This window comes from Marmota flaviventris, chromosome 5 (assembly GCF_047511675.1).
Source record: "Marmota flaviventris isolate mMarFla1 chromosome 5, mMarFla1.hap1, whole genome shotgun sequence".
In the NCBI taxonomy this organism is placed as follows: Eukaryota; Metazoa; Chordata; class Mammalia; order Rodentia; family Sciuridae; genus Marmota; species Marmota flaviventris.
In genome coordinates this window covers 59,632,714-59,656,565 of record NC_092502.1, presented here as the reverse complement: position 1 = coordinate 59,656,565, position 23,852 = coordinate 59,632,714, and the positions used below count along the sequence as shown (strand labels likewise).

At 34.1% G+C, this 23,852-nt stretch overlaps 1 protein-coding gene across 1 annotated transcript in view; it reads right to left on the bottom strand.

Annotated features, from left to right (window-relative positions):
• Positions 1–23,852, bottom strand: part of Chsy3 (chondroitin sulfate synthase 3) — a 253,322-nt gene that overhangs the window by 82,006 nt on the left and 147,464 nt on the right. The window lies entirely within an intron of this gene.

Here is a 23,852-nt window from a genome sequence, read left to right as displayed (position 1 = left end):
GGCTAAAAAAGACCACAGAGTATGCTGTTGTAGAAATTTTCACTACTCTAGAAATGGCTCTGAAAGTACATGTCTTGTTCCCAGTTGGAGGCTTTTAATTAGTTTCTGCCATATGTTCATCTGGCTGAATCCACACATATCGCATCCCAGGCAGCACCAACACCTCTAGGCACAAGGAGGCTAAGCAGTCTTGGCTTTCTACCAGGCCACATGACTCATTTGTTGGGGAGGTAAATGATTCTTTTCTTGACCTTTGGGTCACTGGGTGAACATGTTCCTTCTCAAGTAGGACAGTCTGCTAGTCACAGAGACTTTTCTCAGGGAATAAGTTGCTAGGAAAGTATAGGAAAGAAGGTGCACAAACAAGGTAGATGAAGGAAGTTCTGTAATATCATGGACCAGAAGATTCCTGCAGTGCATTCCTATATTCTTCTCTACAACCCAGTCAGTGTGCAGGAGCTGAAGTGCCAATTAAACAATGTTCAAACTTGTGCTTTGGTTTTAGGTTTGAGGACTCTATTTGTGCTCATCAATATTTTCATATCCTCTCATACCATGCTCTCATATCTAGCAGAGGGAATATGAGATATGTGTTTAAAAAGAAACAAAGTCCCTAGGCCCATATGAAAGTGAAATCCTGGTCTTCCTGCTGCCCTAGGCCATGAAGCAAATCTGATTACTATTTAAAACAATGAAAGTATTATTACTCACTAGGTACAATTTTATTTTTGCAGAAGGAGAGAGGTTACAAAAAAAAATCTTTCTTAATATTTGAAATCCCAGTAAGGTTTTCAAATTATATTGATTTATTAAATAATAAACATTTTAATATTGTTTAAATGCAACAATATTCAAGATTAATGCCTAAAAGAAAAACAAATAAGGCAACAAAACAAAAGTTCACTCTAAAGCTGTTCTCTTTCAAAATTAGTTAGTGGTATGGGTGGTTATTTGTCTCATGGCTACATGGCTCTTATTCATGGAACATAAGAGCTATACCATAGTCTTACTGTCAGAAAGCTGATTTTTTCCCTTTTAACTCACCATTTCAAGATGCTAAATTCAGTGTTTTATCAATAAGTTAATATATAATGGTAATATATAAAAGGATTTAAATTGGTGATAGATATGGAACCCAATTTTTGGTGGAAAAAATAAAACTGACATCTTCCAAAAGGAAATGCTCCAATGTAAAAATACAATAAATCCATGTTGGTTTTCATAACATGGTTTTTGTTTCACCATTCATTACAAGCTACAAAATGAAAAACTACAATAATACCTGTTAATAGTCTGCCCTTATAAAACTAATGCAAAGGGGGTAATTGAATTATGACAAGGCTTTAATTTAAAAATTAAAGAATGATACAAAATTATAACTGGATTTTTAATCAGTGACAGATTTTAAATACCTCCTAAATCAAAGTACTAAAAGAAAGTTACTACAATCAAATGATTTCCAAATGTCCCTTTTATGATACCATAATGTAACTATCAACTACTTATGTGAGCATGCACTACATCATTTAAAAAATAAGTTATCAGTTATATGTTTATACAGTCAATAAATTCTCCAAAAAAGAAATCAATAACACAGTTTCATTTACAATAGATTAAAATATGCTTACAAATAAATTTAACCAAATAGATAAAAATCTATATATGAAACATATAAAACACTGATGAAAGAATTGGAAAATACACAAATAAATGGATATTCTATATTCATGAGTTAGAATTAATATTGTTGAAATGTCCATACTATCCAAAATTATCTACAGATTCAATGCAATCCTATTAAATGCCAATAACATGTTTTAGGGAAAAATCATGAAATTCCCATGGAAACACAAGAGACCCCAAATAAATAGTTAAAGCACTCTTGAGGGGGAAGAAAGTCATTACACTATCTGATTTCAAAAACTACTATGAAACTATTCCAACCCAAACAGCATGGTCATAACACAGAAATATACACATAGACCAATGGACCAGAATAGAGAGTCCAGAAATAAATCCACACATTTATGAACAATTGATTTTTGACAAAGATATCAAGAACAAACAATAGAGAAAGACAGTCTCTTCAATGGGTATAAAAAGGCAGATGAAGGAAACTGGACTGATATTTCACACATACACAAAAATCAAATCAAAATGTTTTTTAAAGAGTTAAAAATAGGATCTGAAACTGCAAAACTGCTAGAATAAAATATAGGGGAAACCTCCATGGCGTTAGTCTAGGCAGTGATTTTTTATTATTATTATGACCCCCCAAAACATAGGCAATAAGGGCAAAAAATGGACAAATGAGACTATATCTGATGAAAAAGCTTCTGCAAAGCAAAGGAAGTAATCAACAAGATTGAAGAGACAACCTGTAGAAAGGGAGAAAATATTTGCAAACTATGTATTTGATAAGGATTAATATCCAAAGTATATAAACAACTCAATATAAAGAACACAAAATAATTTTAAAATGGGAAAAAGGTGGAAATAGGCATTCCTCAGAAGATATAGAGGTCCAACAAGTATTTTAAAAAGTTCAGCTTTACTAATCATAAGGGCAAGCAAATCAAAACCACAAAGAGATACCACTTTACATCTGTGCAAATGGCTGTCATCAAAAAGACAAAGGATAAGTGTTAGCAAAGATGTAGGGAAAATGGACACTTGAACTCTGTTGGTACAAAGGTAAATAGGTATAGTCATTGTGGAAAATAGTATGGAGGTTCCTCAAAAAATTAAAAATAGTAAAATCCAGCAATTCCAGGACATGGTGGAATTAAAAGAAAATGAAATCAGTATGTCAAAGAGAGAACTGCAGCATTTTTCACAATAGGCAAGAGACAGAGCAAAGTATCTATCAAGGAAAGAGTGGATAAATAAAATAAGGACATATACATATGGGACACTGTTTAGCCTTTAAAGAAAATCTGTCATTCTGACAACATGAGTAAACTTGGAAGACATCATGTTAAATAAAGTAAGCAGGAAATGGATAGGGAAATACATCATGATCTCATTTATATAGTTGAACTTAAAGAACCAGAGTAAAATGATGAATACCAGAGTTCGGAGGTGACGTGTGGTGAGAATGAGGAACTATTGGTCAAAATTTCAATTGGACAGGAAAAATAAGTTGAGAAAGTTTACTGTTTCATTCTGGTGACTGTATATAATAATAAATTCTATAGTTAACAATTGTTACAAAAAGATTTTAAGTATTCTCACCAAACACACACACACACACACACACACTGATAATTTTGTGAGGTAATGCATATATTAATTAGCTTGATTTATCCATTCTGTAAGATATACACATATATCCAAATATCATGTTGTATGCTATATATGTGTTGAGTTTTTATATATTGATAAAAAAAAAGAATGACACAAGTTGAAAAATATCTTACAGATTTGATTGACGTGGCCATGTCTTTTGGTGATTTTTATCAGATAAAATTTCATGCTTCGTAGTGTTCTTTTAGGAGTAGCTGATAATGGTAATTATGAGCAAAGTATGTTATAATATTCTATTGGGAAAATAAGACAGTTAAAAAAGAATCATTTATTTGGTCATTTTAACCCAGTTGGAATTAATCTTTAATGATGTCAAAAATAAACCAAAAACAAAAACAAAATTAATCTTTAATGATATCCAAAAAAACAAACCAAAACAAAACAAAAAAAAAATGTATGTTTATTAAGATACCGCAACAGTAGGATCACTAGTGAGAAAAAGGGGATATCAAAACAAAGTGTATTGAATGCTGCACTTCAGAGATACTCCAGCTGCTAGACATTTCCAATCATCTTGGTTGCCAATTAAAGAGTACTTTAAAGACTGTTTAATAAATTTAGATTCAGGGAGACACTTCACACCTTCAGGGCAATCCAACTGGAAAAATTTAGATCATATAAGGTAAGTGACACATTTATATTTCAAAGCAAAGTTGTTAGTTTTTCATCACTATTACAGTTAGCTTGATTAGATTAAAAATTCAGCAAACTGTACCTTTTATAAAACTTATTTAAATGACTAGTGATGTAGTAATTACAAATTTACAAGGTATTTCTGAAAACTTAAAATTGGAGAAAGTGACTTAACTTCCTTAAGCCTCAGTTTCCTTTTTGTTTAACATTTAATATGAAACAGGAACTTCATAAGGTTTGTTTAAGGATTAAAAGATATAATTCATGTAGACCTCTTACCCCAGGGCTTGAAACATAATAAGCAATAAATGGTAGCAATGTTAATTAACTATTGTCACTAAGAGTCCTAAATTTGACTCATCTATTCAAGCTTTAGGTTGAATCTACAGAAAAGTCAATAGTCAGTTGACAATTGGAGACTTCAATGAATATGTATATGTAAGAATCAGGTGTATAAATCATTAAAAGTTTAGATCCTCAAAGTATATTGAAAGCCTCCTTTTCATCTCTGCCCTTCTATGAACATTCCTATAACTTGTCTTTGTACTTATAAAATATTCTCTCTCTAATCCTTCATGCTTTCCCAAATACAGTATGTGTTTTCTAAATTTCTCCTTGTGAAACATTATTTCTTGAAATCACCACAGTTCAAATAACATCCAGAATAAGTAAGAGGTACCCAGGGATCCAGTAGAGATGAGACACACTGAGCCTGAGTTAGATCAACTGTGCCAGAGGTTCTGCTACATTTGCCAGCCAGCCCTGAGAGCTTGACAAAGTCAAGGGACTATGGCTTTAATACTATAGCTTACCTTCTGATTTTAGCCTGAGAGTCTGTGCAAAGAATATTCCAGGGTCATGTATTATCACTTGCCTCTACCCCAATACTAGGCTCACAAATGTAAACATATAGTAGATGTCTCCTCATATAGGAATAAGAGAAGAGAAAAGATGGAATTCTCAACATCATTTTGATAGATAATGACTTGTATAGAAAAACAGCAAATTACATACAAAATAGATTCATTTACACATATTCGTGTATGGACCAATGTAGGAGAAATACATAGTTCATTGTCATTGTCAAACTACCTAAATTTTTAGGGTTTTGTGTGTTGTTGGTTTTTTTTTTTTTTGGGGGGGGGCACTGGGAAGTGAATCCAGGGGCTCTTAACCACTGAACCACATCCCTACCCCTTTTCAAAAATATTTTATTTAGAGACAGGGTCCTTCTGAGTTGCTTAGGGCCTCACAAATTTGCTGAGGCTGGCTTTGAACTTGTGATCCTCCTTCCTCAGCCTCCTGAGCCACTAGGATTATAGGCATGTGCCACCATACCTGGCATTTTTAACAATTTTTAAGACTTCACACAGCCACTGTATCCCTGGCATCTGTATTAAAATGTGGTCCAAGTAAAGGAAAGGAAAATATTACTAAGAACGTACACACCCACTTGCCTCCATGTTGCTGTCAGCCTGTTCAAGTGGTATGGAGAAATGAAAACCTTGCATTCCCAGGTATTCTAAGAAACTTCTTTGAAACTTGTGAGCATCAGAAACACCAAAAAATTAAAAAAAAATCAACATAATTATTGCATTCTTATCAACTGCCAAATAAACATTAGTAGACAGTCTTCAGACTGGTTTGTGGGAGGTAGAATTATGGTTTATTTTAGATGTATACAGCTGAATGACTCACTAGGGGAAATAAATGTGTTGATTTACCAATATGTTCTATCAATTAGAGACACTGCTCTGCCCAACTGCTCTTTGGATCTGCATGCTTAGTGGAGAATGAATTTAAACCTGTCCATGTGCATATTTAGTGTTATGCTGAAAGTGAAACCCACACAGTAAAATAAAGGTATTTCTTAGAGTTAAATTCTAATACAGTTAATTAAAAAAAAAAGCACTAATAATGAAAACCAAATGTCAGTATTCTCCCTTATTAAAAGTTAAAATGTGGATTAAGGATACTTTTTATTTTTAATTCTCATTTTATGCTGTTTGAATGTCTTTGTATGGTTCTTTGTAAAATGTTTTTTGAAAATTTTTTGCAGTTATAGATAGACATAATGCCTTTATTTTATTTGTTTATTTTTATGTGGTTCTAAGGATCAAACCCAGTTCCTCACACATGCTAGGCAAGCACTCTGCCACTGAGCTACAGCCCCAGCACTCTTAGGGTTCTTAATGAATCCTTTTCTGTAACGAATTTTGTATGGCCTAGCCTGGTATCATATGCCTGTAATCCCAGCTACTCAGGAGTCTGAGGCAGGAGAATCTCATGTTCAAGGCTAGCCTGAGAAATTTAGTAAGACTTTGTGTCAAAATAAAGCAGCCAGGTATAGTGGCACACACGCCTGTAATTCCAGTGACTCTGGAGGCTGAGGCAGGAGGATTTCGAGTAGAAAGCCAGACTCAGCCAAAGTGAGGCACTAAGCAACTCAGAGAGTATCTCTAAATAAAATACAAAATAGGGCTGAGTTCAATCCCTGACACCAAAATAAAACAAAATATAAAAAGGGCTAGGGAGGTAGCTCAGTGGTAGAGTGTACCTGGGTTTATGCCCAGCACCAAAACAACAACAAAACAAACAAACAAACAAAAAGCAGCCAAAAAAAAAAAAAAATCCTTGTATAAACTTTTTACCCTGAGAAAACAAAGTTAGGAATTTGGATTCTCAGATATCATCATTTGCCTTTTCCTCATGTTCTGAATTCTTGACAGAGCTACTCCCATCAAGGTAACAGTTCCAGGAGGATCAGTGTGTACCAGTTGCTATGCTGAGTAATTTATTTAAATCATCTCATTTAGTTCTGCCACAAATACTTTGAGGTAAATGTCATTATTGTTTTCTTTTTCCCCACTTTTGGTAAGAAAATTTTGTTTCAGAAAAGTCTCCTAATTTGTTCAAAGGCCACACAGCCAATAGCACACCAAGAGAGTAAAAATTTGATCCTTGGTAATTAGGTGCTGAGGTCTATGTGTTTACCATCAAACCATGACATGAGTAGCAACTCTCCCAAACCCCTAAGAAGACAAATTAAGGTTCTGAAGATAGTCTGCAAAAGTGGTATGAACCCTCCAAGTTGTAGGAGAAAGACTGGCTTTCACTGGGAAGCAGCAAATCAATCTTTTTTATGAATTATTTTTTAAAATGGTGCACATAGATACAGAGAACCCTCTGAAACCTGTCAGTGTTTTAGGGGAAGGTGAGGCAGAAATGAAGTGTGGGTGGCTATAAAAGAATATCATAAGCAGTTATTCAGGGAGCTGAAATGTTCTGCATATGGACAGAAGCCCCAAAGCTAGCCAGGAATAGGGAGTGCATACTGAAGAAGCACTTTGACAACTAAGTAATTCTCATAGTTAGCAGGAGATACCCAGCCACTTCTAGATGTTCTTATGTGTCATGCTAAGAGGAGAAAAATGTGGTAGAGTCACCAGGGTTTGGACTGTTCTTCCCTGAGTCTATTTGCACAGGGAGACAAGAAAGGAAATGGGAGTCTCCCAAGTCTTTTCTGGCCATATTGGTTGACTGGCTTCTCTGGCCTGTTTAATACTAAATATGTCTAGTAGCTGGTATTGGGTTTAAGCAAGAGCACTCAGACAATGTCAGGTATATTAGGTGAACTAGAGGCTCTAAGAGACCACTTTATAAGCAAGGCTCTAGGTCACCCACTATGCATTTCCTATAATACAATAAATGACATACCATCTAGCAATTCAGATAATCAAAAGTTCCAAATCTCTTAGTAAATTTAAAGCTAAGCCAGAAGGTTATCAAAACCTACTGTGTGTGTGTGTGTGTGTGTGTGTGTGTATGTGTGTACAGCAAAAAGGGAAGAGAAACATAAGATGAGCCTTTGAAACTAGTACACTAAAGTAAAATGCTATAGTTAAATATGAAATATAGATCTCAAATACAACAAAAGGAAAAAATATCAATAAAAAGGAGGAAAGTATGAAAATCATAATTTGTGGACAAGTCAGGGTCCTAGTGAAGGAACTTTCTCCAAGAACTTGTCTTTCATAAGACCATTTGGAAATCATCAGCATGTACTTGGGAGAAAGAACCTGAACATTGCTAAAAATGAAAGCACAACTGCTTTCAATCACAGGTGGTAGTCGCTCATTTAATATTTTTTCTATCACAGAAAGTTGCATATTAAAGAAAAATAGTATGTAGGGAAAAAAAAAAACACCTAATCAAACTTTTAAGATCACTTTAGACTTACAGAAGAGTTGTAGAAATACTGCAAAGAATTCCCATAACCCTTCACCAGTTTCCCTTCTGTTCTTATACAACCATATAGATTTATCAGAGCTTTGAGACAAAAGTATGAACTAAAGTACAGAACTTCCCAGGTTTTTTCAGTGATGTAATTTTTCTATTGCAGAATCCAATTCAGAAGCCCATACTGTAGGTAGTTGTGATATTCCTAAACCACCTTCAGTCTGTATCCGTTTCTCAATCTTCCTTATTTTTCATAATGTCAAGATCTTTGGATGCTACTGGGGAGTTATTTTGTAGATTGTTCGCCTATTTCATTGTGTCTCATCTTTTCTCATGATCATACTTAGAGTATGCATTGCCTGGAGTGATACTACATGGTCAATGTCATCATCAGTGTATGAAAAGAGGGAGTTAATTATGACTACATGTTTTAGTGCTGATGTTAACCTTGACTGAAATTGTGTCTGCCAAGACTGTCTAATATCAAACTAATTTTTTTTCCATTTGTAATTACTAACCTATTTTGGGAGAGAGACTGCAAATATTCTGTTTTTGCTTATACTTTTGCCCATTAGTGGAGTATCCATTGGCAGATCTTGTTTTACAGCAATTATTATCTGGACATTCTAATAGTGATTTTTTATTTGCAATTTTGTATGCCTTATGTAGTTTTACTTCTTCTTTATTCATAATTGAAATATTTCTGCAAGAAAGAGTTATTTTTCACCTCCTTATTTATTTGTTCAGCTATTTATTTCTACCACTATAGCCTCATAGATAACTGTTCTATTCTTTAGATTATAATCCAGTACCATCACTATCTTGTTGCTTAAGCTTTTTTGGACTCCTGTGCTTTCATTATGCCCATATCTTGTTCTCTATGCTTTGATCCCCTCACTTTTTGGAATTATAGAGCGCTGTAGTCTCCACCCCAGACCTGAAATCAAATAGTTCTCTAATGAATTTTAGTTCTTTGTATTGCAGAATGGTATTTTTAGAAACTAAGATATAGGCATTGATTGTGCTTACTAGTGTTTCTTACTAGAGAAATCACTGTTTCTAGTCTTCTCAGTGAAGAGAGTGGGGAAACATAAGTATCTATATTAATTCATGATACATAAACATCTATATTTCTGTATCTCAGAATTCCTTATTAATACTCTGATGAGAAACACATTAACCCACCAGATACTGGTGCTATATATATTTTATCCATTCAAAATTCTGTTTTCCAAAGGAAGGTAGGTCAGTTTGTTTCTTCCCTATTTCTTTCAATGTGGTTACATGGTTCATGTGTAAAATATAGTTAGATTTATTGTCAGGTCTGTGTTTTATCTTTCCTCCCAGTTCCTAATTTATTTGTTAAAAAATATTACACAGTAAAATTCACTTTTTGTTGTGTGCAATTCTATGGATTTGGGCAAAGGCATGGAGATGTGTATCCACCTCCATCGTTCTACATAGGCTGGTTTCGACACACTCAATATTCTTCTGTTGTACCCCTGTACAGAAAACCCTTCCTCCCAACTCCAAACTAATGCAAACTTTTTGCCTTAATTGTCCCATGCAGTGTTTGCAATTAATTTGAATAAAATAGAGCATTTTAATCATGTTATAATATGAATGCATCTGAAAGTCAGTACAGTGAAAACATTCTTCATCACTAAAGCTTATTATAAGCTTCTTTTGTTTTAAACTACATTAATATTTGTTCAGACTTGGCCTTTAAAACTAATTAGATCGAAATAAATTAAATACAGCATAGATTTTTTTTCTTGGTAATTTTTATTTCTTTAAATTTTGAGTTTCTTAATTAGTCCATAATTCAACATCATCTATTTACTGAAAAGGAATGGAAATCCTGCCCACTTTCTTCCTCTTTCATGTGGTAGAAGAAAGCAGTTATCACTCAGACAAGTGTACTGGTTTCGTTACCAAACAACAACAAGGGCTGCTCTACCTATTCACACTAGACCCTTTAGAGAGTGTAGTGACACACTACTGTTATTGTGGAATATTAATAGTATATAATAGTCAAGTGGAATGGAAGGTATGTGACCAGCAGAATGTTAAAAGAAGGAAATAAAAGAAATGTGATACTTTTTAACTGGAAAAAGAAAATAATTTAAAATTATTTCCAAGGATTATTACAGTATATGGTCTTTTTATATGCCAAAACAGCAATTTCTCAAGGTGAATTTCTTGATGGTTACAAAACATACAAGGATGAAAATATGCCCACTGGTTGAGAAGACACTGTCTCCTTGAGGTGTGACCAAGCAGAGAAAGTAATGCCTATGACACAGATTTTACAGTTGCTTAGGGCCAGCCACTGAGTGTGATTCTGTGCAGGTTCAGGTTAGTATAGTACTCTTGAGTTTCTTCCTATGTAAAATAGCCACATAATACATAACTATCAAAGTTACAATAACTAAGCAAGCTTAATCAGAGAATACAAATTAATGGTAACTATTTTATTTATAGTGTTTATACACATTTTCTTAGTTGATAGAAAAAAACATAGTTATTTGGGAATAGCAATGTACACATTTATTAAAGATTTATAACCACAAATGCAGTTTTTAAAAATCTCCATGATTTTAAAGAACCTCAGTGTTCAAATGAAGTGTTTGTTACAGAATCAATGAGCTACATACTGGTATGTTGCAAGTCTTGTATATTTGACTTTTTTGCAAGCTGTGAAATTTCTTGGAAACTGACCCATGATTCTTTATCATTGTTATTCTGGGGATTTCCAACACTAGTCATAAGAAAATCCTCTAAATTTGACTGAACTATATATGTTCAAATCATAATAAAGGCCAATATTTAAAGTGAAAGATATCAGGAAATGTCCTCAAACTTTAAAAAATTCAGTTCTTTGAGGAATCAGAATAATTCATTTTAGGGTAATGTAGTTCCTTTGAGTCTATGTTGTAAACAAAGATATAAGTGGATTTTATATAGATCCCCCAATCTAAACATCATTGTAGTTGAGATGTCAGCTCAAGACTGTGATGAATTCACATGGTGGGGGTTGGCAAGTTTAATCAAATCCGGCTTACTAGCATCATAGACTTCTGAAAATTTTATACACTTTGATGTTTGTAACTCAGATTTGTCTCTAATCAATTCCCATCCTTATGGTGTGATAAGATATGGCAGGATGGAAGAAAATCATTCTCTATATAATACAAAAGGAATCACAAGTGTATTCAGTCTTGAGAGTTTTAAGGATTCTGGGCCCTCTTCCTCCTGGAGGTGTTCATGTCAGTACAGCAGCAGAGCACCTCAGCAAAGGAGCCAGAAGAGGGGTTAGTAAACACTGTGGCCTTCAGAAGATGCAGCAACAGACCTCACTCAAAGGGTTAGGAGCACAGGAAGAAACTGACATACCCCAGCAATCAATAACCGGGCTTGTTCAGGAGAACAAGGGAGGGGGAAATTCTCTCTCTGGGGATTCCCCAATGCAAGCACTGGTCATTTAATCTGGGCAAAAGTCAGCAAAATAGGGACCTTCACCATAGTACAATCTCATTTTAAACTTCCAGGGAACTCAACCTTATAAAGCATGGGGCACCCAGAAATATCAACTAACTGCAAAAATTTTAATAAAATTGGAATTTTAGGGGGCTGCAGTTATAGCTCAGTGGTACAGCACTTGCCAAGCACATGTGGAGCACTGGGTTTGAGCCTCAGCATCACATAAAAATAAACAAATAAAATGAAGGTATTGTGTCCACCTACAACTAAAATTTTTTTTTAAAAAATTGGAATTTTTGAAAAATTTTGCAAAATATCCTTTAAGTGGAGCTTTTTAAATGCTATTGAACATAATGTTTAATAATCCCCATCTAAACATAATGTGTTAGAACAAGCATTTGTCATGGCTCCTGTTTCATGCCATCTAGAATAACAGTTATGTCATAGAGTGGTCCTATGAACTTGGTGAAATATCACTTCCTGAATCCTACAGATAAAAATTTAAAAAGCAAAACTTTTATTTCATCAGTTCACGATTGTGTCTTGTACAAGAGTATTTAGACTTAGAGGGATCCTATTTGGCCTGCTCCTATCATCTGACATTTAAGGTATTTGCAGAAAAGGTAATAGATGGTTAAAACTTTGCTCAAAAAGAAAAGAAAAACTTTTTTATTTTTTTTATTTTTGGTTAACTCATTTCCAGATTAATTCTTTTTACCAAGTAGAAATTCAGATACATTTGTTTACATTCAGGATCACAAAGGCACAACTAAAAATAAAAAGCTACAAAAGATTTTCAAAGCTGAATAACTCCGCTTTCTGACAAAAATATAGAGATTCTCACTTTTTCAAATCGAGGACACTTGGGATAATTACATACTAAAAGGACTGAATCATAGTCCTGATAAGAAGAAAGCAAAAAGCCTACATAATTAAACAGAACAAAAGCAAAGAATTTTTTTTTTAAGTTCAGAAACAGCAGACCTGGTGCTTTTGGCAATGGCCCAAATTCATTTCTGGTAAACAGGAATTATAACACTTCATAAACAGAACATCCTAAATTGAAAAAAGAAAAAAAAAATCTGAGAAGGAAGAAATGATCCATGTGTCAGATAGACAGCTTCTAGCAGGCTTTACTAACAACATGCTTTAAATAGTATATTCACTTACTTGTTTCATAGGGAAAAGTAAATTTCCTTTTTATTCTCAAAAGATGTTCAATGTTCCCATGTTGAGAGGTGTTAATCTGAGGAGGCACTTCTTATTAAGTGATTGCTTCCTTTTCCCCTTTGGTACCACACAGAGTAAGCATGATACTTATATGCAAACAACTTGATTTTGTCTGTGTGTTTCCTATATAAATAAAATATGTAGATTAAAATCTATGAACATCAGTGGTAGTGTTGGGGGGAGAAGTGCAATATGGTGCATGTCCTCCAAAGTTTGGGGAATGTGGGGGTTGGCATCTGCTAAAAGCTGAAAATATTTTAAATGCTCAGGAGCCTTTCTAGAGTCTGCAGAGTGAGGAGAGAAAAACAGTGGTGAGAGGAAAGAGTCTGGATGTAGATCTTTAAGGAAGTCAGCCTTACTTTGCTAAATGTGAATCCACTCAGGTAGAGAAGGTGGATGGAAAAGGGACTTCTGAAGAAGATTTGGTAGGTGGGCATTGTGGCGGACTTAGTTGTAAGGAGCTCAACGGAGGAGGCTTCCACATGCCAGGGAATTGGAATATCCCAGTAAAATGTTCTCCAAAGAAGCCACAAAGACATCTAACAAGAAAAAGAATATGCATTTGGATATTCACTATCCCAGGCCATTTTTGCCCTGTTCCCTGTCTCCTCCTCACAACTCTTGAAAGCAGAAACAGCCTGAGGAGTGAGGAGGAGGACAAATAGAGAAGCCAAGGCTGGCCTGATTAGGGGAAGGCAGGAACTTTTCACTTAGTAAGAGACTGAAACTTTGATATTAATCCCTGGAGTGAATACAAAAGTCTTGGGAAATGTAAGAGATTTTAGCCAGGAGCAATGAAGGAAAGATAGTCATGTGAAAGAACGAAGACATGTGCTCCTGACATGTTCCGCAAGAGCAATAAGTCAGTTACAACTGCATTTTCACATCAAAGTATAAATATTAAATGAACAAGATTTGTTAGTCCCCAGTTGTTACCTGGGCACACACTGACACATGTCATCAGGGCTTCAAGGGGGAAAATTTACAGAGCTCTGCATTTTCTTTACCTATCTGCCCAGTCAGCCCACATAAAGACATGTACACACACACACACACACACACACACACAAGAGGAATGTAGTTTTCCAATACATAGGATGAAATCAAGCAAATCAAGTCAACCAATATCTACTTCTCCAAGAGTAATTCTACAAATATTTTTCAACCAATACTTGTCCACTCTCACAAACAGATCAGATGTTGAAAATTTAAGTCACAGTTATATGACTGAACACAACCTCTACCATTTGCAAATTGAAACCAGTGATAAGCAAAATGTTAATTCCCATTTGGAGGCAACATTTTTTCTTTTTTCACTTGATGCTTAATATATTAAAAATGGTTTTCTTTTTGGTAGTTAAAAGAACTCGATGTCAGCTGAAATAGAAAATGCTCATGTTTTAAAAATCATCATCCTTATTTTTTCAGACACAGAGCTGACTCACTTAATGTGTTAGTGATATTTTCAAGGCTACTTTTCATAACATTTCCACATACTGACCAACAATATGCATTACTTTTTATATTAAGTTTTTTAAATTTTATTTTTAGTTGGAAAATAATAATTGTGTATATGTATGGTGAACAGTGATGTTTTAATACATGTTTACATTTTTGGAATGATCGAATCAGGCTAATTAGCACATCTGTTACTTCAGGTATTTATTACTTCTAGTGAGAATACTTAAAATCCCTTCTTGTAGCTATTTGGAAATATACACGCACATTATTATTAACATAGTGACCATTTAAAGTTGATATGAGAATTTCTCACTTATTGAAGACAGTAGTTTTTCAGTGATTTCAGTATTGAAAATGATTATAATCACAAACCCTGATTATAAAAAGTAGAGAAAGTGCCTCATTAAGAGTATAATAGAGCTGCTGGGCTTGGTGGCACATGCCTGTCATCCCAGTGGCTCAGAAGGCTGAGATAGAAGGATCCCAGGTTCAAAGTCAGCCTCAGCAACATCGAGGTGCTAAACAACTCATTAAGAACCTGTCTCCAAATAAAATACAAAATAGGGCTGGGGATTTGGTTCAGTGGTTGAGTGTTCCTGAGTTGAAACCCCAGGATTAGCTATTTGGTCAGATTAAAGGGCAGAGAGATGTGAAGGGTGGGTAGAAAGGCTACTTGATTAATGAAAGTGCAAATTTCATATTTAGAGGGAGGAAAATAGTGGCATATACTCTCTACCTTAAAAAGGAAACAAACAGAAGAAAAACAGAATACCCAAAAATCAATTTACAAAAGGCCAAAAAATTAAAAATAAAAATATATGTTTTGAAGATTTCTGAGATATTTTAATACAGAAAATTGAACTTAGCTCTTACTCTCTTCCTCTCCCCCTCTTCCTCTTCCCCTCTCCCCTCTCTCTCTCTCTTTCTCTCTCTCTCACTCTCTTCCCCCTCTTCTCTCTCTCTCCCTTTCCCCCTCCTCTTCCTCTCTCTCCCCCCCCTTATAAAAAAAAAAGAAAATTGAACTTAGTTATGATAATACTCTTGCATTAGTATAAAAACATTTGCTGGCATTCAGGATTGTTCATTTCAACAACTCATAGAAATATAAATGAATTTTAGAAAGATGCATTGGAGACAACTTACTAAAATGGAAAAATGCTTAAGGGAAATAAATACTTTATTATCTCAAACATTTCACTTATATTTAAAATCTAATTCCTTAAATATTTCCAGATAAATTAGATATTACTACCTGTGATGATTCAAATTGGCTTAATATTTTTCTTGTCATATTTATGACTCAGTAATGAAACCTTCTTATAATATGAAACTGTTAAGATTGGAGCAATGGAAATGAGTCCTCAAAAAATAGAAAGGTGGATAGTTTCTCCCTACATGTATCCATCAAATGCTAACATGGCGGAGACACATTTAAAAAATAATACAAGATACAATGCAAAAAAAGAAGCTTTGTTAGCTCAGTGCTTGCTCTCTTCTCACATAGGTACCTATGCAGGAAGAAGAGGAATTGAGAAATGAATTAGCACTTCTGCTGATCACATGTACAACCCCCAAATGTAAAATACAATAATAAGGAAATCAAATTTTACTTTTGAATCACAAAAAAATCACTTGCATTAGGAAAGAAGGAGACAAATATTCTGGTGTTGGAGAACATATGTTTTTTTACAGTGCTTTTTTTCAGTGGCAACTTACCACGTGGAAAATAGATGAAGCTACCCTTTCTTTCACCTCTGTTACTATCATTAACACATTTCCTTCCTTAATAAAATGTTCCTGAGCATCTCATCTTGATCACCTAAGTATGCTTGAGTGACTAGACACACCCCATTTCTGAGAAAGGAGTGTTTATAAAGCATTTGCTGAAGACATTTGCTGTAAGTGCAAACACATGTCAACATGATTTCTCACCCACGCTCCACTCGCACTCCACCACACATGACCTTTGGGGATAAAACACAAAATGCGCAATAGGATAACAGTCATTGAAAAACACTCATTAGAAGAGAAATTTGGTGAGATATTTTAATCTAGGGATTAGCACTTTTGGAATTAATAATCAAAGAGGAGACATTCAGTGATGAAGGTAAAGCATTACAATAAAGCATTTAGAGAAAATGTTCTACTGGATCAAACGTGGTTTGAAACAAACCAGTCCGTGGTTTAGATTTCTTACCACTGAACAAAACGTACCAGTGATGGCTTCTCAAATTTGTACTATCCAGAATCCCTTGTATTAATTTTTCTATGGAGAATCCATGCTTTTCAAAGTTATTAATCATTCACAAATATTAACAATTTGTTGCTCTTTTAAATCAAAGTTCTTTCTTACATAACATAGGAGTAAACACTCGGTAATGTACTCTGATTTTCTGCTCAGTTGTAAAATAGGAAGCCCCATGATAATAATTCATGCACCAGTCTATAGGTATTCCTAGGATAAAGATTGTGTTTAATGAATAATGTCTTTAATATTTACTTTTGACTAAATATATATAAGTAGAGGAAATTTCTTCTTTAATAATATGGAAAAACTTTCCTTAAGTTTTCTCATCTCATAGGAAAAGATATCCACAGACTGAAGGTGAAAGTATGGGAAAAAAAATCACTCACATGGACTGTGTAAAAAATTTTCTGTTAAATCTTTGTGACAAATATTTAAAAAGGAGGGAGAGCATATAGATTGGGTGCCAAGTGCTATTCTGAAATATCACATCTCTAACTTATTAATCACACTATGCCCATGGGACATAATTCAGAAACAGGGACATGTAGAGTCTAAAAGACTGACCAAGATCAGCCTTCAATGGAGGCAGGCATCTTGGACCCACTCAGGTCTTTTCTCCCTGTATGTTGCCTACTATGTTTAGGTACTAATGTAATGAAAATGCAGATGGTCTTTTTAAAAGAGAGGCCAATCTGTTCGGCTTAGAACACCCTGACTTTCTAGTTTTTGGTTATTTTCCAAGGATTACATTAAATAATTGCTAAAATTTTGTTTACATTCCCAGACTTTAACAAGTGTCCTAAGGACAAAACCAAAACATTATGAATAAAATAACAAGCTTATTACAAAATATTCGCCTTGTAGAAATACACTGTAAGAAAAAAAGAACAGATTCTAGTGGGCTTCATCTGACAGCTCACAGCAGTCAACCTTTAGTTATAAAAACAATCTACAATCAACATTCTATGTATAGGCACTTTGACAGTGATAGGCAGAATAGATATAATAGAAATTACAGACCCATGGGGAAGCCTTGGTCACAGAGAGAGGTGGACACAGGGTGTAAAGAAAGTATGTGTTAGAGGCTTCACTTAGTGGGTAAGCAAAGGCTTTCTTGGTGAAATTGCTTATTTTATATAAGCATAGTATGTATTATATAACTATGAAAAGGAAGAACAAGTTTTAAGTCCTTAAAGATTTAAAACTGGGAGTTCATCTACTTGAAGCTCTATTTTATAGACAAACCAAAGACCCATTGAACTCACCTTGTCTGCAGAAACAGTGAATAGATTAAATTCTCCCTGGCTTTCAGGAATAGCTGCATGATAGATACAAAGGTAGATGGAAAGATATACATTTTACATGTTTGGGTATATATATATATATATATTTTTTTTTCAGGTGTATTTCTGAAAACAAACCATTTTCTAGAGAAAGTTTAGGTACAAGTCTATCAAAAAACAGAATAATAACTTCATATGGTCTGTTGGATCATTAGAGAGAGGACAGAGAGAAAAATGATAACCTTTGAATTCTCATACTAATTTCATATTCACAAACTTAGTTGTTTTGATATGGATTTTAAAAATGTAAACATCATCAATGATGAACCATTTATTTAAAACTTGTACCAAGAACTTCATATGAATCTCTGGTTTCTTCTTCAAAACATCTCTATGCAGATAGTGTTATTGTTGTCCTTTTACAAGAAAAGAACAGACTTAGAAAAGTTGTGCATTTGCTTAAAACCAGGGAGCTAGAAAGAGTCAGATCCAATATTTGAACACAAGTCTATAAATTCATGTTTGCATTTTTAACTGTGATCCTATTCTGCCTCTCTTTCAGAAGATTTTCTGTAGAAATAGAAAAGGATTCCAGTCTACATACCAGAACAATCATTGACATCATAAAGTTGCACAAAAATATTTGCTTATAGATTTAATGAGATAATCTTCTCTTTTTCACATATGTTCTATGATTTATTCCAATGGTTAAAAATTCAAATATATTATAGCCAGGAAAAAAAGTTTTTTCTTATAAGATTTGGCTTCATGTCCTTACAAAAAAAAAAAAAAAAACTTCCATTTATTTAAATACATTTATAAATGAATAAAATGTATTTGAAAGGAAGCATTCTTCTTTGAAGAGGTGACAGCAATATAAGTCAGCCCTAAAAGTCGAAGGAAAGTGGCTCTGACCTTAGCTTTGAGCTTTGTCCTCTTTGCAGCCTACATTTAGGCTGGGGAAGAATGAATGTTGTTACGGGTCTCTGAGGCAGACAAGAGAGAAAAAGGAAAGAATGATGTTTTTCTTCAAATACAGCAGCTCTTGATATGCAGGCGATGTTTTTCATTTGATGTTGGCTGGAATCTTTCACAAAAGTAATCTCATCAATCCTCATAATAACCTTTAGAGGAAAAGAAATCTCAGTACTTAATGTTCTACTTTGATGACTATAGCATATTAGACAGTGAGCCCAGAGGGAGGGTGGTTAAAGAGAGGCTGAGAGCAAGAGAAGAGGTCCATGTTATGTCCCTTGGAACTGCCTCATCTTCATTGCTCCACAGGGGCTCCTCCATGGAGCAGCAGATCCCTACACAGCTGCCTCTCTTCCCCCTCCCCCTAGATCCCTGCTGAGCATCACCACAGGTTCAGGCACTGAGCAAAACCATCAGCCTGCTATGAGGGAGTCAGTGCAATTTACTGTGGTATTTTGTGTGTTGTATTTTTTAAGGTCCAGCTTGACATACTATATTCAAATGATTTTTTAATATACTATTTCTATAAAAGTGACTAGGACAATCTGGGTTAGGAATGACTGGGTAAAGCAATGAGTACAAATAATATCTATGGTTTTGAATATTTGATTAAAAAAAACTGAAGAATGAGCTTCCATCGATGACAAAAGTGAGGGGTGAATATTTAAGAATTGTTAAAAAAAAATAATCTCAGAAATGACTTCTCTTCTAATCCTGGAGTGATCGTGCTTACAGAGATGAGACAGTGTTGGAAGGATCACAGCAAATATTTCTTCAGGCAGAGTTCTACAGGAGTGCTTACTGCTATTTTCCTCTAACAGCACTGAGCCTGTGGCCTGAGAGCATCACGGCCTGGTGATGGGGGAAATTATGGAAAGTACACTTGGTGTATTGAGGCCCCACTTGGTAGAACGGCAGAAAGCACATGTGATTCAGCAGCACTGAGACTTCCAAGTGAGGTTGCATGATGGCTCCCCTGCAGGGCATGTTTGGGTCTGAGTCAGGCTGCCTGATGTAAAACCCTGCTACGACCACTTGTAACCTATTTCACCTTGTATCAGTTATTTAAGGTCTCCAAATCTCAGTTTTCTCATCTATAAAATTGAAATAATACTTCAAAATGTTGAAGTACAAATCTATTGAGGAAATGATACAAGTTACTTAGTAGAATGACTGTCAGGTAGTAAGTGTGAGATGTTAGTTGTTATGACTACCTATTCATCTTTAACTTCCCGTAGAAATAGTCTTGCTGGGATATTTGTTTGTTATATATATTAAAATATATAAAATTTACTTCAATATACATTCTAGCAAATATATACACATACATATATGTGTGTATATGTTATATATTAAATGCTCAAATTACAAGTAAATGAATTAAAAAGTTAGGCATGAATTTGACCAAATTGTATGTATGTACCTTCATACCTTTGCTTCAGGACAGCCCACCCCCCTAGTAAAAATCAAATCTCTGTTTTCAAAATCCCCTGGCCTTCAGCTTCTAACTTTTGTGGCCCTATCCCATTCTACACCATATTTAATTATTTGACAACATAATTTATTCCTTAAATATCTTCTAAGACCTCTCCAACAAGGGAACTATTTCTTTTACTTTGTATCTTACTTGAGTCCTCTGGAGTCAAATAGCAATAAAAGTTTGTTATGACTCACAATGAACACATGAATGCATAATTGTAGATAAATTCACACTTAAATGATTTAAGGACATTTCCATGATATTAACAAGTTCTCTAAAGAAAAAAAAAGGTATGCATGTATATATGTACACACACACACACACATGAGAGAGAGAGAAAGAGAGGAAAGAGAGAGAGAGAGAGAGAAAGAGAGAGAGACATAAGGTTTTACTTTTTTCAAAGTTTATTCCTAATACTAAAAAAAAAAAAAAACAGAGGCATGCATCTTCTTCTTAAGAATGTTACACAGCTCCATTGAGGATTTAAATGTAACTATCTTTTTTAGGTGTGGTGGTAGAAGACAGCCAAGGATCTTTCATTCCAGCCAAAGTCTTTAAACTAGAAAAAATAGTGCCTCATATAGTTGGAAGAGACATAAGTAGTACCTACATATGGAAGAGACTTACCTCCTGCTTTTAAAAATTTCCTACCCACATACTATTAGTGATTCTACAGTTTAATTTGAACCAAGTATATAGTAGGAAAGTACATAGGCAGTGTCACTTCCTTCTGGTTGGAAGTAGTTAGATATAGTTCCACGGCTAACATGTGGCAGAAGCCAAGGCAGGAGTTATAAAGGAGGCTGAAAGAATTACTAAGGACATTCTCACTGTAGAGAGGTTGGTACAGCAACATTTCTTAGATGCTATATGCAGTGTTGATATTCTCCCCTATTCAGGGCACTATGTGTAATTCAGTAAGATAGGCAAGAGAGGAGTTGGAAGTTTCCTTCTCATTGTGCATTATATTTTGTATACAATTAGCTCTTCTATATTGGTAAATGGAAATTTGAGATTATCAGAAGTATCCCTATTAACTCACTGTTATTTTTAAATTATCATATCTAAGTTTTTTAGAAAAATTAAGATTTTTTTTATTGGTGCATTATGCTCCTACATAATGGTGGGTGAAGGTACATGGTGAGCTGGAGGATAAGCAAGGCTCATGAACAAGGCTGCACCTCAGTCCACTGCTTATAACTCTCAGAAAATAATTGTGGAGGAAGAGCATTCCAGGTATAGGAAAATTGACATGAAATTCAGTGGCAGAAGGTGGGTTCATCAAGTGGGAAGTTGTTAGTTCAAGTCAAAGCTGGAACCAGGAAGGGAATAGATATAGTTTCAACAAGACTTGGAGCCCTATCTTGTGAAGTTTGAATATGAACAATGACCAGTTTTAATATTACAAAGATGTTAAGCCTTAATAGCTGAGAAGGTAGTGATGCTCTTAGTAGGAAAATGAAGTGAAGCAAAAATAATGTTTTTGGAAAATCTGATAAATTCAAGTTGCATATCATTGAATTTCAAGTAGTTGGAATAGCAATAGAATTATTAAAAGTAATAAGTATAAATTATACTGGCTTAATGTAAATTCAGGTGGCATGTGCCTGACTTGACTGGAGATGGTATAGAAAGCACTAGTACTTTATTTTTTCCAAGGCATTCCTGTCTTTTGCTCTTTGTATTTTATTATGTATCTTTATTTGATTTACTTTTAAAACAGCCAACTAGATGCTATGCAATTCAAGGTCAAAATGTATAAATATTTTCACTTCGTAGTTTCATAATCTCACACAATGTCTCATCAAGTAAAAGTCACTTAAAAAATAAAAATGTGAATGAATAGGGAAGCAAACAAATCTGTGTGTGGAATTTAAAGAAAAATGAACAGAGAGAAATTAGGTATGTTGAAACAGGAATGTTCTTAATGTGGTGGATACAGTTCCATAAACTGAAGTAACTAAAGTATACAGCAATGAATACAACCAATTTATTTGAAGGTTATATTGCTTTATTGTATATGACTATATTTCAGTCAGTTTTAAAGTATTCTGAGCACCAGAATGTTCTACAAAGCAAGTTTTTTTTTTTTTAAAAAAAAAGCATGACTCAAGATTATTTTTTACACAAATAAGGTATTCAATTTTTTTCTGTAAAAGCAGAAAGAATAATGAATTGGATATATCACTAAGCCTGAAATACGGATGCACATTTAAGATAGGTGAACCACAAGATCCCCTCTGTTCTTGGTGAAAAAGTAATCTTGGTTTTAAAACAAATGCTATATCACACTAAATGTGTGTGAGACTCTGTAGCCTCAAAGCCTTTTATTTCATTTAATCCTTACAATATATTCCACTAAGAGAGAAATTCATATTTTATTTGTAACTGATGAAACTAAAGCTCAGGGCTAAATTGTATCAAGTCATGCGGTTACTTAGTTGAAAAGCTAGATTATTATCATTATGCATTTGTTTATTTAACTCCAACTCTCTTTCTCAGAAACTCAACTTTCCTCTTTATTTGGTAAAAGTCAGACTTCCCATTGCAATCAATAAATATTGAATCCTAAATATAGTAATGACATGTTTATGTGGCACTGTTGAACATTATATCAATATGAGTTCAACAAAAAAAAGTGAAGAAAGGAACATGAAATAAATTATCTCTTCTCCAAAGAGCATTACTAGAGAAAACTGTTTATTTTTAGAACCAATAAATATAAATATTCCAAATATTTTGCAAGAATTACAGAGTGGATCCTTTATATATAGATATTGGGGAAACCACATAGAAATTCCATATTATATCAAGATTTTACTTTCAGCACTTTCCAGATATTGAGAGAGCTAATTTGACTGTAATAAATCCATCCTTTAATTTCCCTGTGTTAAAGCAGCTTTATTCTACTGCTTTGCCACGTCTTTTATGAATGTGTATCGTTTCTTCTAGTAGACTATATGCTATTAAAGAAAAGTGTTGAATCTTACGCCATGGATACCAGAATTCTAACTGAAAGGGAATTTAAAAAATTTCCAATGCAATATCACTTCAGTAGCATACACAGGGAAACAAAAAAATAGGTGAACTAAAAAGACTTTGACCCCCATTTTGAGGATTGTTGCTTATTATCTTTGAGTTTTGTAAACTTGGAGTTATTACTTCTAACTCTCTGTCTTGTTTCTCCTGTCTGTAACATACAAAAAATGGTTTCTAGCTTTCCTAATATTGAAGTCTGTCATGAAAATCAGATAAGAAATAAACATAAATATATTTTGTAAAGTATAATGGTTTATTTACTAACATGGAAATTTCAGAGAATACTATTAGAGTTGATTTCAACAAAATTTGGCAATGTGGCATTTTTCTTTTTTATTTACTTTTATTTGAAAAATAATTATACAATATTATATTTACAGTATGATGTTTTGATCTATGTATACATTGCAGAAAGATTTGATCTAGTGATTTAATATATGTATCAACACAGCAGCTCATCATCTTTTTGTGTATG